Source organism: Grus americana, chromosome 13, assembly GCF_028858705.1.
Source record: "Grus americana isolate bGruAme1 chromosome 13, bGruAme1.mat, whole genome shotgun sequence".
In the NCBI taxonomy this organism is placed as follows: domain Eukaryota; kingdom Metazoa; phylum Chordata; class Aves; order Gruiformes; family Gruidae; genus Grus; species Grus americana.
Genome location: NC_072864.1, coordinates 2668229 through 2682553, shown reverse-complemented (window position 1 = coordinate 2682553; position 14325 = coordinate 2668229). Strand labels below are relative to the sequence as shown.

The following is a 14325-nucleotide window of genomic DNA, read 5'->3' as shown; positions in this document are numbered from 1 at the left end:
AGGTGTTCACAATGGGGTGGATCCAAGCCGAATTGTCCCTCTGCTAATTCCGAGCGAGCTGTGGACGCACGACCTTCCCACACCATCCCTCGAGGCCATGCAGGGTCACGCAGAGCGGTGCGTTCGCTGCAGCCTGTGCAGCTGGTGGCTGCGCCACGGTGGGACTGCCCTTGTGGGTCACTGTGTGGGGCTCACATGCTGATAGCTGTCAGGAGGTACGGGGGTAGTTACTGAGTTTCTCCCTAGCCTCTTTAATAAGCAGGATGATACCCTTAGCAGAAGTGCTCCTGAGATGCTGTTGCCCCATATCCTCTCTCTGACACAGCCAAGAGAAACCATCCCAGGGCTGGCCTGTGCTGGGAGGATTCCCAGTTATTTCTGTTCCCAAAAGAGGTTTTGAGTGGAAAAGCAGTCAAATCGCTGGCTGCAGCTGATGCTTTGGGAGGATTTGCCCTGCCTGAGGCTCTGCTAGAAAGCAGCAGATCTGGGTGCCCAAATAATCCGTACAAGCCTCAGGAAGCCCCCACTCCTCGGACTGGCTGTAGCCATCATGGAACCGCTCAGTGATTCAGAGCAGGGACCTGATTCACCTGAAAACCAGCAGGATTGGGGAAAAAAATGGTTCATGTCTACTTTAGGTTGAAATAGGGTCCAACTCCCAGCTCAAAGCAGGACCAACCCAAGCGCCGTGGAGCTTCGTGACTTGCAGCGACTGCCCAGACAAGAGGTGAGCCGAGGAGGAAAGGCTCCTCTGCCGAATTCAGGGCCCTTCGGATCACATTTTGGGGATGGTTTATTACAGCATGGTCATTCCTTTCCGGTTTCTGAGCGAGCGCTACACATCACAGCCAGGCTGGGGAACAAGGGCTGGGGTTAGGGGAAAAACCCAGGTACCTCCTCAGCTGCCTGTGCTGGATTAATTGCTGGGTCTGGATCATTTGTATGCAGAGTCACACTTGAAATCTTTATCAGCACGTCTGCCGATGACTTATCTGCAATGTGAATGAGACTCCCAGGCCTGCTTTGGGAGCATATTTGGGCTTGATGATGTTTTCGAGCTGATGTTGTACCAAATTGTTGTCAAAGCTTTGGGAAAAAAAAAAATAATAAAAATCCCACTAGTCTGCCAGGTAGGAAACAGACTGCAGAGCAGCGGAAAGACCAGATCTTTCCCTGTGATCTGGGGATGTGAATGCTTCGATACAAAGGCCTGAATCCTGGAAATGGGGAGCTGTTGTCTGCCGTGGGATGCCGGGTCTGAGAACCTCAGTGTCCTCTGTCCCCAGGTGGTAAGGGTCCTGGAAATCCATGAGAGCGGGAGTTGGAAGAGATATGACCCCCCATGTTGGAAATACTTTAATGAGCTCTTGGCATATAATGTTCCACCTTCTAATTATGAGAAAGAAGGGGAAAAAATGAAATTAGATAGCAATGCCTGGGCATGAACACCTTCCTCCCCTGCACCGGCCAGGCTGACGCGGTCCTGAGCTCTGCTGGAGAGCAGCGGCAGTGCCGGGAGGGAGGATGCAGCCTGCGACCACGCCTGTGCATGGCGGAGGAGAAAAGGGGTCCCAAAGGACCCCTTCGGTCATCAGTGACGATGCAAAGAAATAAAGGAATGGGAATGCACTCCGTTGAGGATACTCTGTCAGAGACTGAACTTGGTCCCACCAGAAAATGCTCCGTGAGCAACCTCCATCCTGCAGCCCGGCTCCCACCACCGTTTGCGCTCGGTTTTAACTAGTCTGGTTTTGACTAGACACACGGGGAAGGAAGCAGGCGCCGGGAACCCAGGGCTTGGCTCTTTTTATGGCACAGCCATCGCCTCCGGTGCACGAGGGCTGCTGGTGTGTCGAAAAGCCCTTTATTGATCTGCACAGCCCATCTCTCGCTGCACAAGCCGGGAGCAGACAGACTCCGACGTGACGCGTGCTGTGCATTAGCGCTGGAGTACCAACCGTGAATGACATCCGTCCCGGGAATTTTTGCTGCCTGTGTTTAATGGCTTACGCTGAGGCCCCAAAACCTATCCACGAAGAGCCAGACCATTCGGCTCCAGCCGAATCACAAGATTTAGGCTTTGCTGGAGACACGGGGACGGTGGGATTAGGTGGGCGTACAGGCTCAGCCTCCAGGTCTTGGGTTTGCAATTGGGCTGCGCACCGGAGAGGCCCAAGGACCTCAAAATGCAAATGGGGAGAGCTGCTTTGTCTGAAACCCGTGCGCCTTCAGCTCGAGCTCTTCCCCATTGCGAGGGTTTTTGCACGGACGGTCTCTCCTCGGCTGCATCCCAGCACGCAGAACCAGAAGAAAGCAAGGTTTTACAAACCTAGAACCAGCTAGAAAGACTTTCATATAATTATTCGGATTCATTTTAAAGCTTCTAACCACTCCCCTGCAGTCCTCAGACCAAACCGTGTTGTCCAAACGGAAAGAAATGCACAAAATAGGCAATGGGTGCATTGGCAGAGGAGTTCTGGTGCTCGTTTCGGTGGCTTTGGGGCTCAGGGGTGCTGTATTCCCCATCTGATACTGACGTGAGCTCTGGCTTACCAGCACCTGGGAATTTTATAACAGCACTGGTCTCTGTGTGTGTGTGTGTGTGTGTGTATTCTCTTCTGTCTAATAATACGGCTGAGTTCACTCTGCAGCCTTTCCCTTGGTGGGGGAAAATATGTGCCCACCCACGTATTTCATTAAATTTGTAAGAATTCAGTATTTTTGAAAATTCTACCGCTCTGTCAGATTTGGTTGGAATTGGCCAACACGTTCAAAAGTTATTAGTGTGGGAGTGATGGCATATAGATACATAAACAGCACAATCACATAAGTAAGCCCCATTTCCGAAGGAAAGTAGGCTAAAAACATAGTGTACTGAAGACAAGTAAATTGGATTCTTAAAGTTGTTTTAGTCTGAACAGAGCACGATGTTATCTGCGACACAGAAAAGTAAGCTCATCTAAGGAATAGTTTTTAGGTTCAGAAGATGATTCTCCTAAATTTTCTTCGATGCAATTAAAATGAAATTACACTTTCTTTCCTCTTATATCTCCCGCTTTGAAATAGTTTGCATGAAGTCGATGGGCGAGAAGGGGGTCTGAAAAACTACCGTTGATATCAACTATGGATTTTCAGAGATAGCCAGAGAGGGATCCCTTTTTCAGCCCGTTTAAAATGAAAGAGCAGGGTGTCGTCTTTGCGCTGTGGGGTGCTTCATTTTCCCCTCTCTTATGCGCCAAGAGCCGTCACTCTTTCTGCTGCTACCCTGGAAGGATGAAGGATGCACTGGCGACACCGGCTCCGGGCTCCTTAGTGATAACGTTGATATCTAAGGCAAATTGTCCATAGGCACTGGTGTGTCACGGTCAACGAAAATATAATATCCAGGCAAAGGAGGTGGGCCAGGAAGCTCATCCTCACCCCTCGGCTTTCGGCAGAGCTGCTGGACGTGGAGGATAGATGCTTGGGAGGAGCTCAGGACTGACTCCAGCTCCCAGCGACAGATGATGGTAGTTTTAATGCAAGGCAGACGGACCCTAATTCTCTCCAGGGTTTCCTTCTGCTACCACAGTTCAAGGTTTTGTAATTAGTGGCTGGACTACTGATGAGAGGAAGGTCCTCACCGGTGCTAGGGATGTGAGTCCCAGGGACGGGCGGCATTTGGCAAGCACTCGGCTCCTCTCCAGCACAAGGTTCATGGGTCCCCGTTGTTCAGCACCTTAAATAACTGCTCCTCGGAGCAGCCGATGCCCTAGCACCCCAGAGGGGATGCTGTTCTCAGGTTAGTCCTAAGTAATGCACTTCCAGGCATAATTATAGCTGAGGCATTCATCAACAATGAGAAAAATATAATTAAGCTCAATAGTCTCAGGAGGAGTCGGGCTACAAATTAGCACAGCGTCATTCAACTTCAGAAAGGGAAACTGGAGAAAAAAAAAAAAAAGAAAAAGGAAGTGAATAAAGACAACCTGGCAGCGAGGACGGGTAAAGGAAAATGTTTGGACTCAGCATGGATGCTCCTTCAGGATGCTGCAGCGAGGGCGAAGCATCCGTCCGTGTTTGACGTACAATGGGGAGCAGGAAGGCAAGAAAAGCCCCGGAGAGCTGAACAGCAAAGTGCAGAAGGTTGTTTGAGCCAAACAGGTATTTTCTTCAGAAAAATGGAAATGCAGCCCAGGCAAAACCCACAGAAAAGAATAGATTCTGCAGTTCTGATCCCAAACATTTTAAGTTGCGGTAATGTCACTACCGGCAGTACGCCGAGCCATAATAATGCTGCTTAATGCTCTCTCAGGCCTGTGCCTGCAGCTTTGCAATTGTACTTGGCCGCGTTTGATTTAAGGTTTCTGCTGGCTTTTCTGACGCCTGGGGGAGGTGGCTGCGGGGCTCCCGCATTAGTCTCACCCTGATCCCCACCTCGTGCTGCTGGAGGGGCTTTCGCTGCGGAGGGAGGAGAGGAAGGAGGAGGGATGTGGGTTAAGGGGACCGCTGTGGCCCCAAAAGGGTTACGTGTCCCCTTCCTCGGGTCCGGATGACAGGGACGAGCCGGCAGCGGACTGAAGCTGAAGTGGGTCACAGCTGAACCAGCTGCAGGGATGGGGCTGAACGAATGCTTCAGGGATCAGACCAAGTGTGTCGGGGCCTCCCATCACCTTGTCCAGCCCCTCTTTAGTCGCCTCTGGGTCCAAGGGGGGCTTCCCTCCACTCACGGCCCCTTGAAGAAGTGCTGCTGCCCCTTTCCTTGTGGATGCAAGTGTTTCAGCATCCGCAGCTCCCTGCGGCACGGTGTTTGCCAGCTGGAGCTTGGGGCTGTGCAGGAGTCACCTCTACCCATTCGTTGGGGACCGATGGGGTCACTGACGGCATCACCCAGTACCCACCGGGTCTCATGCAGGGAGAGCACGCACCCTCCATCCCTTCCCAGTCTCTCCGTCCTTGCCTTGAGGGTTGCAGAGGACAGAGCGACTGGGAGAGCAGCACAGAGGGGATGGATGGATGGAGGGAGGGATGGATGGAAGGATGGATGGATGGATGGATGGACAGATGGATGGATGGAGGTGACTCGAAGGCTGAGGTCAGCTGGGACAGGAGGTAATTCTCTTTACGGCAGGATTTTCTTTTTCCTTCCTGCGCTCTCTCCCCGCAGCCAGCCCCTGTGCAATGCAGAGAGCAGTGAAGCCCGGGGCTGGCAGGCTCCATGGACAGAGCTGAGCTGCGGCAGAGCATGCCGACTTTCCTTCCTGCCAGCTCCTTCCCTCTGCCACCTCCCTCCGCTCCTCCTGCCTGGGCACAAGCTCCTGCGTGTTGACAGGGGTCGGGCGATACCGCGGCGGCAGAGATTAGGATCAGCTGTTATTCCTCCCGTTCGTGTGCCGCTGTCAGCCGGGGTGACGCGGGTACCTCTGACTCACGGCAAGCACAATTTCCACCTCTAGTCCAGGATGCTTGAGGAACGGCGGATCGCCGGATGGCATCCCGGAGCATCACATCCTTACCCATTGCCGGCTCTTGTGGGACCTGCTGCCTGCACCATGACTGTTTAAGTTCTCCTGCAATGGCAATTTAATAACTTCCTGCTCAGACAGGACTTACAGCGTTAAGCCCTTTTGCGGCTGTGTCAGAAGTCAGGACTAGCTGGCACGCTCGTACAGGGCCAGCTCTGCGTGTCCCCGACTGCCACCCCGCTGCCTGCCTCTGTGCGCAGAGGTGGAGGGGCACATCCGTGCACAGACGTGCACAGGCTGGGACGTTAAGTGCCTTTCATAGGAATGATGCTTTACAAAGTAATCCAACTGGAAAAACCTCAGCAGGGTCTTTTTTAGCTTCTAGAAGAGCAGCTCAGCATGGGTTTCGCTAGCCCTTCTCCTTTCATTGCTCTCCCACCGCTCCCAACTCAGCGGCTCCCACCGCCTTTGCCCTCCGCTGAGCCGAATATGAACTAAAACACCCCGGCTCCGTGGCCCAGGTGTACAACATGCATTGTATCATCATTTCCGACATTGCCGGGTCGTGATGCAATAACACGGGCGGAGCGGAGATTCGCAGCCCGTTGTATTTGCTGTGATCCCGACTGGCTCTGCTCTCCTCCCCGTGCTCATCGGGGAAGATCTCTGAGATCCGTGCGGTCCCGTCAGACACGGCAAAGCGCTGGCTCAAGGGGCTGGTTTTGCCATGGAGTGAAGCAGGAGAGAGGTTTTGGGATGCAGGAGGAAGCGAAACACCCGGTGGCAGAGCCGGGATGGGAAAGCTATGCCGGGGCAGGAGCACAATGTGCCGGTGCCAGAGCGTGATGTGCCGGTGCCGGCTCCACGGTCGCCTTTGCAGCGGGACCAGATGGAAACGGGCAGGGATGGCACCGGTGGGCAGCAAGGCAGGAAGGATGGGAGGGTGATTCACTCCTGGCAGCCGCTGCTTCCATGGGTAGGGGCTGCCCCGGAGAGCTGGGCAGGAGGTGGGGGGCAGCACGGGGGGCCGAAGGGGAGGCTGCCTCCTCCTCCTCCTCTCTGGCATCGCACAGCAGCCCCTCGCAGCCTGGATCATCTGCCTGGTTTCTAATCCAAGCCTTTTACCGGCTTAGCGCATGGGCTGAGTGGCCGGCACTGCTGTCCCGCTGGGCTGGACCCGGTGCAGAATCAGCCCTTCTCGGGAGATGGTGCGGGATGATTTCAGCCCCCTGATCCGTGTTAGATCCCCCCACTAACACACTAACCTCCTGCCTGCATAGCACAGGGAAGAGGGAATGAGCTGAAGAAGAGGATGGTGAAGCCTCTTCTTCACGCTGATGCCTGATAGCTTTTGGGTGGAGCAGCCCTTCATCGGGGTGGGGGAAGAAAAAGCCAGCAACAACAACAAAAAAGCCAGCCCCTGATTTTCCTTTTTGCTGCTTTTCCTATTCAACAAGCAGAAACTGCAGCGTTGCTTTTCTCAGCGATCTTCGGGAGGGGAGAGATCCTCCCCCAGCCTGCGCAGCTGCCTGGCAGGCGGGCTGCCTCACAGCCCCATCGCTCTCCTCCATCCTCATCCTCACTCTCCGCAGGGTGCTGGGATACCGGCGGGGGTACACACCAGTATCTGTACACGCTGCGGCCGAGCCCAAGGGCTGGAAGTGGGGGGTGATGACGGTCCCACCACCCTAAACCCCGCCAAAGGTGTCGGTGGGAGCTGCTGCGCCATGTCCCTGCCCGCTCCCGCGCTGCACCCCGGTGATGCTGCACCCCGAAGTTTTGATAGCAGAGGAGAGCTGAGGGGAAGGTTTGGGGTCCCTACGCTGCAGCTACGCTGCCTTCCCCTCTCGCGAGAGAGGCCTGAGTGCTTCTTTCCTCTCCCAGCTCCTGTTTTGGGTTTCTGGCGTGCGTTCCTGCCGGCTGCCCGCCCCAGCCGCCCTCCCACCCGCTTCCCTGCAGCAACAGCCCCAACACCCCCCTGCTCCTGCCCCCCCCCCCCCCCCCCCGAAGCCCCTTCCTCCCTGGAGAGAGGCAAAAGCAATATCAGGAGCGCAATTGAAATGAAAATGCAGAGCTGGGCAAAAATATTGAGTATTTTCCTTGCTGGTGTTAGTGGGCATTGCTTCCTCCCACAGACTGGGATGCTGGGGGGACCGGCACTGCCGTGGGGGGAGCACAGCGCTTGGAGGCTCCCGGTTCTGTGATGCCCTTGTAGTCGGTTTGAAAAGCCTCGAGCAATGAGATTTCTGTCTCCTCCACGCAGGACAAATGACAAGCTGTCCTCGCTTCCTAATCCAGGAAATTAAAGGATTTGACCATAGACCCTGCTAAGCGAATTTTCCCCCCCAGAAAATCCCAGGGGGATTGAACCCGTGGATCCGACCGATTATCCCTTTAAAGTTGTGACTAAGAAAGGTCCCAATTCTTCAGGGTGCTGGGCACCCTAAAATCCCATCGTGGCAGCGATGTGGCCGTGCCCGGTGCTCAGCCCGCTGTCCGGCGAGACCTTCTGTTCAGTGTTATCCCACCTCCGCAACCCCTTTCCGATGGTGGGCAGCAGCCCTTTGCTGCCTGCTCACTGCCAATCCGCCCCGTCCTCGTGTGTTACCCTCCAGGGACGTGCCACGTTATTTGGGAACTGTTGGTTTTCCTTTGGGGATTTGCACGGGATGGACCCTCTGGGAAAGCGGTGGCGGAGCCAGGGATGCTGGTGAGAAGGAGCTGTTCCTATGGGAGAGGTGTGGGGCAGGATTGGGGCAGGGGTCTGCGGCCCTTGGCTCACCTGAATCGTCTAAATGGCCTCTCTGGGGAAACAGGCTGCAGCCTTCTCTCCGTTATCTGGCTGTGTCTGTCTGATCTGTCTCTCATCGCCATAGCACGGAGGTGAAGCATAAATAATTAAAAGCCCAGATTCTCTCCTGGCAGAGCCGGGCTCTGAGTCCTTTCCCCTGTTGTGCTGCTGGCTGCTTAAGTGGAAATTTTCACGGGCTTTGCTTTGGAGGCAGCGCAGCTCTGCAAACCCAGGGCCGTCTGCCGGCCTCGGGGCGCGTCGGCGTTTGGGGACCAGAAAGGGCACCTGCCGCTGCAGCGCGTCCCCAACGGCAGCATCCCATCCAGGGGATCCCATGGGATGCTCGGGGTGCACTGGGACGAGCAGCACTCGCCAGCTGCGGCTGAAAGCCGGGTGCACCAGGCAGCGGGGCTGAGCGGACAAACCCCCCCCCGCAGAGCCAGCAGCTCCTGCGTGGCCGCTCGTCTTGAGATGCATCATGAGAAGTGAGGTATTTGGGGGTGCAGGCTGGCTTTTGGGCTCCTAGGTGCTCAAAACCCCCAGGCGACCAGGAGGGGAAACCCATGCAGGCAGCGGGGATGAGGAAAGTGGCTTCTTCTGGGTGAGGTCTGAAGTTTGAGGCAGGCAGGAGCTGCTCATTGCTGTGGCAACTGGGATGATATATTCCCCCCCCCCCCCCAACACTGGCAGGACTGTGACCAGGACTCGCACGGCAGAGGGGTCTGTCCCCCCCCCTGCCTGGCCACCCAGGGCTGAGCACCGCCCCGGAGGGACCCCCAGCCCCCCTCCCTCCTGCCTGCACCCACTGGGGCTGCGGAGGATGCGAGGGACCTGGTGACGTGTGCCACAGCCAGGCAGTGCTCAAAATGACGAGAAATTTCCCCAAACACTCCTGTCCCCTCCGTCCCTCCCCATGGGGACCAGAGCTGCAGAGACCAGTGACAGCAGCTTGGCACTAAACATATTTCTGCAGCATTTTAGCATCTGATGTTGCTTTTAGTAGGACAGATTTGGTGGGTACCATTTCCAGCGGAGATTTCTGTGCGGGTCTGTGTCCAACCAAACTCTGCGCCGGGCTCGTCTGCACCGGGGGGTGGAGGGACCCTGGGTTTGGGGCACAGCCAAGCAAGGTCCTCGTCCCCACTTGGCACCTTCCAGGGTGGCGTTAAGCAACGGGGTTAAGGGGGTGCTGTCTGTGGCATGCTTTCCTTGGGGAGCATTTTTACTCTGGGTCGGCATTTTCTCGTCGTTCCTGGGGGTTGCTGGTGTGCAGACGTTGGAGCTGGATGTGGCAGTGGGGGATGGAGACGATGCTGCCGTGTCCTGCACGTGGCTCTCTCCAACCAGCTGCTTCGGGGCCAGCTGTCCCTTACAGCGGAGAGAACCCTCCCCATTATCACTAGGTCCGTCCTGGCGAGGCTGAATGTGGCAAGAAGTGCACGGAGCGGTGCCCACCTCCAGCGTCTCCCTCCGGGTGGGGAATCGGCCTCCTCCCAGCTGTGCGGAGCAAGACATGGATGTATTTGTTTGCCAAGCATCTCTTAGGGCCCTGGTGGTAGAAATACATTTTTCCATCGCTCAGAGGACTGGACGGTTTTACCCTATCCCTTAGAACCCTGTCACATCACCCAGAAAAGAGTACTCTCTTCTAACCCGCGGGGCTGGAGGTGGTGGAGAAGTCCCGAAGGGTGAGGCTGGATGTCAACCACCTCTCCTCCAACAGCTGGAGAGCATCAGTCGGTGTTCCTGAGGCCATTTCAGCTCCATGTCTTGGCCTGAGTCCAGACTGTGCTGGAACTAAAATATTAAGTTCAGTTAAACGAGTTTGTCGTTGACTCTGGATGAGTTCGGGTTTTTTTTTTTGCAGTTTGCTCTGAACTGGGTTGGGTTTTGCCATGGGGTGTTGGCTGGTTAAAATGGTGCATGGCCAGAGGTACGTCATGGATTGTCCCTGTCCATCAGCATATCACCAGGGGAAAGGAGAACTGTGAGCTCAACGTTACGCTGCCTCTTTCGGGCTTTTGTGGCTCCAACAGCAGAAAAAAAAAATTGCCTGGAAAGTTCATTTGCCAAATGTCTGTTTTGCTTGAGGTGACCAAAACTTGTGAAACTTCCAGAGAGTTTCAGCCAAAAACCCGAATGAGGTGAAGGGTCAGGAAAGGAAAAAAAGACTTTTCCTTGAGGTTCTGTTGTGTTTGCTTCAGAATTTGGTTTGAATCGTTCTTGTTTAGGCAGCAAAATGAAACTGAAATTAAATCGACAGATCTGCTTTGCTTGCTTGTCATCACCTCCCTCACCTGGAGTTTTTTGTTTGAACTCCCCAAATTCTCTTAGTCTGAGCACTTTTCCCTTGGCTGTAGGGAAGGGCCCCTGACGCTTCCCAAAGGGTCAGGCTGTGCCGATGGCTTCTGGAAGGATCTAGGGGCTTCCCTGGAAGCAGACCGGAGGCTCCCTTGGCTCCCTTCGCCCATGGCCTGGGTGAGTTTCTCTCTCAGTGCTGCATTTTGCACCTTTGACATTGAGGTTTCCACCCTACTCTTCATCCCGTACGTGGCATCAGCCAACCGATGAGGTCAGTGTGAAAAACAGGGAGGAACGGGCTGTTCTGGGGAGCCTTCTGGTGATGGAGGCCAGGGTGGGATGCTGATGGTCCACCAAATCCTCCACCTTTTGACCTGCAGCCTGGGGAAGGTCATGGCAGGAGGAGGCACCTGGTATCCTGCAGGTCACACCAAGCCAGGCTTTTTCTAACAGACTTCATCCATCCCGCAAAGGTTGTTCCAAATTTGTGGCTGGACTGAGGGTGATCATGTCCCAACCACATCTCTACCTTCCCCACCTCCATAAATCCAGGAGGACGGGTAAAGTTACACCAAGCCACCTACCCAGACCCACCATGGTCAAACCTCCCATCAAAAACCTGGCATTTCCCCAGCATAACGAGCAGGGACGGGCTCGCGAGGGTTTTGGTGGTGCCGGCTTTGGAGCCAGCCTTGCCCGGAGACAGGGCGATGCAACCGGAATGCAGGATCCAGCCTGAAGTCATTACAGTCAGCAGCATGTACAGCCAAACTCAACGCTACACGTGTCCAAGCAGGCTGAGTTATGGCTGCTCGGGGAGCTGTAACTTGGCCTGTTGTGCATTTAAAAATCTCCACCCGAATGCGGCATTGATGTAGGGCTTTTCTGCTGTTCTGTTTTTGCATTTAATACAGACAGTATAGATCTGCAGTGTGCGGATGATCCAGCGCTGCCCAGGTTCCTTGGAGATTTTTGTGCCTTCACTTGCTTTTTCTTGGGCTTTTTCTTCTTTTATTTTTTTTTTTTTTCCAAGGGTTGTAAATGATTTCTTCCAACTTGTTTTGCCTCCTGCCTGAAAGTGGCAGGCTCGTTTGTAATGAGCTATTTTTGCACAGGGTTAGAGGAGCATTTGTGGTGTGGATGTGCCTTTGGGACGTGCGCATGGAGGGCTGTCTGCCGGCACCCTGCGAGAGCGGGGGGTGACGAGGGGGACGTCCGTGTTTCCCATTGCCATTATGTACATGGGCATTATGTACATTTTCCATTATGTACATGACAATTATCCAGTAAAATCATGGAAACCTGCCCCATCCAGAGCAGGACAGCTGGAAAGCAGGCAGCATCCCCCCTGCTCACTCCTTTCCCTTCCTTGAAGCTAACTCTTCTCAAACCCTGCTCTGAGCGGGTTCCTGCAAGCTTGACATCACCACCCATCGCTTTCCAGAATATAACGACGTTCCCAGCATTGCTGCAATTATGTCGTGCTTGCCCCAGTTTATAAGAAAAGGGGAAATTCCATCCCCGGAGCCGGAGTTCGTTCTTGCTGCCTCCATGTCTGATTTGGGAGAGGGGACTGTCCCGAGGTTGGCTGCGTCCCGGGGGCAGCTCCCTGCCCCATCGCTGCCCATCGCTCCGTGGTTGAGCCCTTTCCACGGAGCCAGCAAAGCGTCGGGTCCAGAGCAAGGCCAAACGCGTCTCCTTTGGTCGGTCAGGCTGGGACAGCGGTGGGGACGATGGCATCAAAGCTGTCCTTTTCCCCAGGCAAAGCCCGGCTCCTGCGCGCGGGTCTGGGCTGGCAAGCACTGAAGCAACGGGATGGGCAGGTACTGCCTGGCCGCCTCGCTCACCTGCATCCTCCATAGCTTCATTACGAGTGACAGATGGCAGGAGGTGAGACTCCCTCTCCAGATGTTAATTATCTTGTGAGCTGTAAATAACGTCTCAGGGCAGCTCGCGCATTGTCTCCGGCGCGAAATACCCATCGGCTTTGCCCTTGCCGAAGGGGCAAAAAATTAAAAGGAAGGAAACCCACTGGGAGGGAAGTACAGGGGTCTGCTTGGCTCTGCTTATTCTGCGTGTCCCTTGGCTGGAGAGGGATGCTGGCAGCCTCCTGGCTAGCGGTGGCAGATGTGCCTTTGGGTACCAGCTCCCCCCGGCCCAGCCCTTTGAAGTTTGATTTGCTTGTGCCAGGCCTGGCATTTTTTTGTTAGCAATGACAGGGATAAAATAAAGAGATCCAAGGAACCCCGTGACCGATTTGGGATGATGGCAATAAGGTGAGCTGGAGAGGATCGTGGTGTTACGGTCCTTCGGCCGCTCTCATCCTGCTCCGCTGGGAAGGACCCAGCTCAGGGTCCCAAGGATGCACAGGGATGGGAGAAGCGAAGATAGTCGCGATGCAGATCACTGCCTGCTGTGGGTTGCCGTTTGGGCCATGTTTTTCCCAGGATTTTGGGGACATTACATTTGATTGTGGCCCATCCCTGTTCCCCAAGTCATGGTGACTTTGCACCATTACATGTTGTGAATTCAGTTCTCCAGCAAAACTCATTTTATCTCCTTAAAGGCAAGGCACAGGACAGAAGGACACGGCCTGAGATATTTTTTCCCTTACTTGGAAGGCAAATGATGCCTTGGTGTATTCGCTCCCCATTTGTAAGCTCCAAAAATATAAAGGTAGAGAAGAGTCTGGCACAGGTGCCTGGAGCAATGAGCTAAACGGGAACTGGCTCCATCCCTGTTTCCATGAATTTTGGAGACCCCGCATGTGCTGTGCCCCAGCTGGGACGTGGGCACCGGCTCTCTGCGAGGTCTCCCAGCTGGCTTGGGAATGGTTCCCCCCCATAACGTTACATTTCCCAGTGAAAAACCGCAGAGAACCTCAGATTTAGGCTTTTGACCACAACGTTTTCCATGCTTCTCTATATTTCGCTTTCTTGGGCAATAACAAACGCATACATCAAGGTACATTTTTCAAGATTAAACTGTTTGACTATTTAATTTTTTTTTTAATTCATAACTTTTCTCTTGAAATGTGACTGTCAGAGCAATTTTTTCAGAGCCTGCAATAACCATTCCCTCTGCTCCGTGCCATCCCAGCCACCTCCAACCCTTCCCTCTCGCTGTCTCGCCGATGGGAGGTTTCCCGCTCCTCTGCCCGGTGCTCATTGCTCCCCACCGGCACGCGGAGCTCGGGCAGGGGTGCTCCATCCTCCCACCCCAAAATCTCCATCCAGAGCCGGGGAGTCTGGCAGCGGGCGCGGGGAAGCCAGGCTTTCTCTTTGCTATGCACAGCACCTGCTTTCTGTCTGGCTGCAAAGAGCCAGAGCAGACGTTTTTGGCTGCATTACGTCATGTCAGAGGTCACATTAGCTGCTTTTTTCTCTTGATTAAGAATTCCAGCGATGGGGGGAGGGGAGGGTGGAGGAAAAAGCAGACGGAGGAAGCAGGCAAGGCAAATATGCTTGCGATAAGCAGGTAAATGGGAATTTATGCACAGATAGCTAATTGGTGTGTCTAATATTCCACCCCCTGAGTACCGGCACTGTATTACTGCCTTCACAAATCACTCAAGGCAAGCCTAGTGCAATAACAACCAAGCCAGGAGAGCTGTGAAAAGAGTCAAGCTGGAATTAAGAGTGGGTTTTATCGGGGCAATAAATGCCAGATAGGGAAAATAACAAACAGGTTGTTAATTGCTGCCATCTCCCCATTCCCTGAAGGAAATGTCTAGACAGAGCCTGGCCCTGGGTCGCGCCTACCCCGGCCCTTGCGATCAGGCTATTGCGC

General features: G+C 54.5%; 1 protein-coding gene across 1 annotated transcript in view; it reads left to right on the top strand.

The window, feature by feature from the left end:
• The window catches only part of JPH3 (junctophilin 3), a 58228-nt gene that overhangs the window by 18716 nt on the left and 25187 nt on the right, over nt 1-14325 (top strand). The window lies entirely within an intron of this gene.